We start from the raw sequence: 3435 nt of genomic DNA on the forward strand, positions 1-3435 counted from the left end.
TGTGTGTGTGTGTGTGTGTGTGAGTGTGTGTGTGTGTGTGTGGGTGTGTGTGTGTGTGTGCATTAGAACAGAAACGAACAGAACAAAAGACAACACAACACCAAGATAGAAGCTAGCAATCCAGCCGGCAGTCGTGGCACAGTGGTTAGCACCACGGACCAATGACTGGGAGGACTAAAGAAGGTGGATTCGAACCCGGATCACTCACAGCCCCGCCATTGCCGGGCTGCTGCTGCCCAGGGCTGAGCGAACTGGTGCCTGGTTTCGCGTGTTCCTGGTTGTTGCACCATATTTTTTCTTTTTCCCCCGCATGTTTTGGAACATACAGAGCTTCCAATTTCATGTGACCAGAACACCTAGCATGTGACTATGACCAGCGGAATGTTAAAACAGCAGAATGACATTCCGCGCGTCTTGTAAGGCAGGGCCGTGCAACAGTCTGTGTATATACACCGTTGATTCTTCGCGTTCATTCGGGGCTTGTGATGCGAGGCTGGCTGGTGTCTTTCTGGACGATCACTGAAGGGATTTGTACCACGGGAGACACACCACCACTTTATGACTCTCGCCTGACTCTCATGTTATATTTATTGTCGATCCGTAAAAGTTATTCCTAGGGCACACACACACACACACACACACACACACACACACACACACACACTCACACACACACACACACACAAACACACATACGCACACACGCGCGCACACACACGCACGCACGCACACACATACACACACACAGAAAGTAGCACACACACACACACACACACACACACACAGAAAGTAGCACACACAGGCACACAGACACACACACATACACGGACTCACGCACATACACACACAGACGCACGCACACACACACGTACACACACGCACGCACGCACGCATACACACACGGACGCACACACAGACACACACGGACGCACGTACACACACACACACACACACACACACACACACACAAGCTTCACACACTTCCATATATTCTAACATCTATCCTGTCTACACACCTTTCGATCAGTTTGCTCTAAGCAAGATACCAAACAATGAAGATGATAGCATTATAACTTGCGTCATTTGCTGTGTTTCCTTTGGGTTCAGTTGTTGTTGTTGTTGCTGTTGTTGTTTTGCTTTGTTTGTATATATGTATGTATATGTATATTTGTCTGTTCGTTCGTTCGTTTGTTTTTCAGGACTAAACCGCCTGTAAAGGAGGCCTGAACAGGGCTTTCTTTTTTCTGCTTTTTTTTTTATCCGATGTCCACAAAAACAGACCTGTTTCAGCGCGCAAACAAGAAGTTTTAGCATGTACTTTGACATGAACAGTTCCGTGAGGTGGTGCTGAATATATGGTCTCGAAAATAAAAACAGGAAATTCTTGTGATGTGCTTTAGTTTGCTTTGATTTGGTTTGCCTTTCCTTTCTCTCTCTCTCTCTCTCTCTCTCTCTCTCTGTCTGTCTGTCTCCACCTCCCTCCCCACCCGCTCCCACACCTCAACACGGCACGCACGGACACTCTGAAAAAAAGCGTGCAAGCGTTTGTTTGCATACACACACACGCACGCACGCACACGCGCGGACACACACACACACACACACACACACTATTCACTGACAGAACTTGTGATGATATGTATGAAGTTTGCCTCTGCATGTGAGGTTCAGCAGCGGTCTCCTGAGATATAACTGACAAATGCATTCCGAGATTCCATGACAGCACGAAGGAAGCCTTTGGACGATACATGTGCCGATTGGCAACATGCCGCCAGAACACTGTAGGCGCCACTTCACACACAGTGCAGCAGAGTTCCTTCCCTTCGCTCTTCCTTCTGTTCGGGAAACCACGAGAGTTCAAACTGTTTACGACGTCATTGCAGAAAATTTGTTTTTTGATAGCGTCGCGGACTGACGACTGGGAGGACGCGAGTTCGAATCCCATCGGAGGTGGGTTTTTCGGCCCGTGGCCGGCTCCTACCCAGTGTTGAGTGGGCTGTGGTCTTAAATGGGGAGACTGGGACCACACAGTCGAGTGTCATCCACTTCAAGGATGCGTCTTTGGGTGTGTTGCTCTAATTACCTGACCAACTCTGCAAGTGTCTGTATCTCTAGGGCCTGGTTGACGCCGGGATATGACTATGAAAGTAAGCGTAGAGTACAGCCTTGTCACGAAGTCCCAAACCAAAATGGACCGCCATACTGATAGCAACATCGTCATCGTCATCCTCCTTCATCATTACCAATATAAACCAAAACAAAAAGTCCCAAACTTTCATGCCCTGCTCTCATGGTGACCTCAGTTTTGATCCCCCTTCACTTCCGTGCTTGGGGTGAGTCCTGTCGATATCTTCAGTGTCGGCAGATTCATGGGGGGCTGTTGTTGGAGGGACGTGGTGGCGGTCTCCACTCTGGGAGGGACGCTCACTCAGTCTGGCTCCGCGACTAAGCCATTATTGTCGTCAGTAGGGGGCTTAGTAAGTGGTGTCCTAAGTACGTTAAATCAGAACAGGCACCACTGAACACCACCGAAGTGACTCATTAGCAGTGCAGGGTCTCTTCTGGTGTGTGGCCTCCTGGTGACTAAACATTGATGGTTCCCTGCGGACTGTCGATGTTGGGAGTGTGACAGACGAACCCGGGTGTGGCTGTGTCTGGGGGACTCGAAATGAGCGGCGTGGGAGCAATGCCACTGAAACGGTGCAGATGACGGGGAGGGGAGGGGGGTGGCGAAAAAAAAAAACCCATTTGTTTTCTGATGTTTGACAGAACGTCGTCGTGGCTTTCCGATTTTTTTTCTTTTCTTTTTTTTCTTTGTGTGTGTGTGTGTGTGCTCCGATCGAAGGACAGCCAGCGCTTCAAGAAAACACACACACACACACACACACACACACAAAGAATGGCGACAATTTTAAGTGAGTTCTGTTCACACATGTCTCTTTGTGAAGGTCAAGGAATTCGTGTCAGGGTTGTGTGTCTCATCAGGACCGTAACTCTCCGTTTTCACGTTGAGCTGTGGAAGTTGTCAAATGATGTGTCCACCTCCATGTCTTATTCGTTTCGCAGATTATGATTGTTATAGCCTACATTTTTGTTTTGTAAAACCTTTAATTGCCTTACTTGTTCATAATCTATAAACACGACTCACTTTGTTGAAAAAAATAAGAGCTGCATAGTTTTAAAAAATGAATGGAGGCAACAAAAAATATCAGTAAGACATTGATTTAGCAATTCTTTAAAAAGAATGTGAAGACATCCGTCACATAATTCATTATGTCCGTATTGTCTCAAGAAATGTTTATTTATTTACATATTTATTGATGTATTTATTAAGATGTTTTATTCTTGAAGCTCTATGCATTTTACAATATCATGTCATTGCCAACATTGTTGCATGTTTCTGTGACACTTTTCATTTCTCTTTTCCTGTCCATT

The sequence above is a fragment of the Babylonia areolata genome, chromosome 31 (genome assembly GCF_041734735.1).
Source record: "Babylonia areolata isolate BAREFJ2019XMU chromosome 31, ASM4173473v1, whole genome shotgun sequence".
In the NCBI taxonomy this organism is placed as follows: Eukaryota; Metazoa; Mollusca; class Gastropoda; order Neogastropoda; family Buccinidae; genus Babylonia; species Babylonia areolata.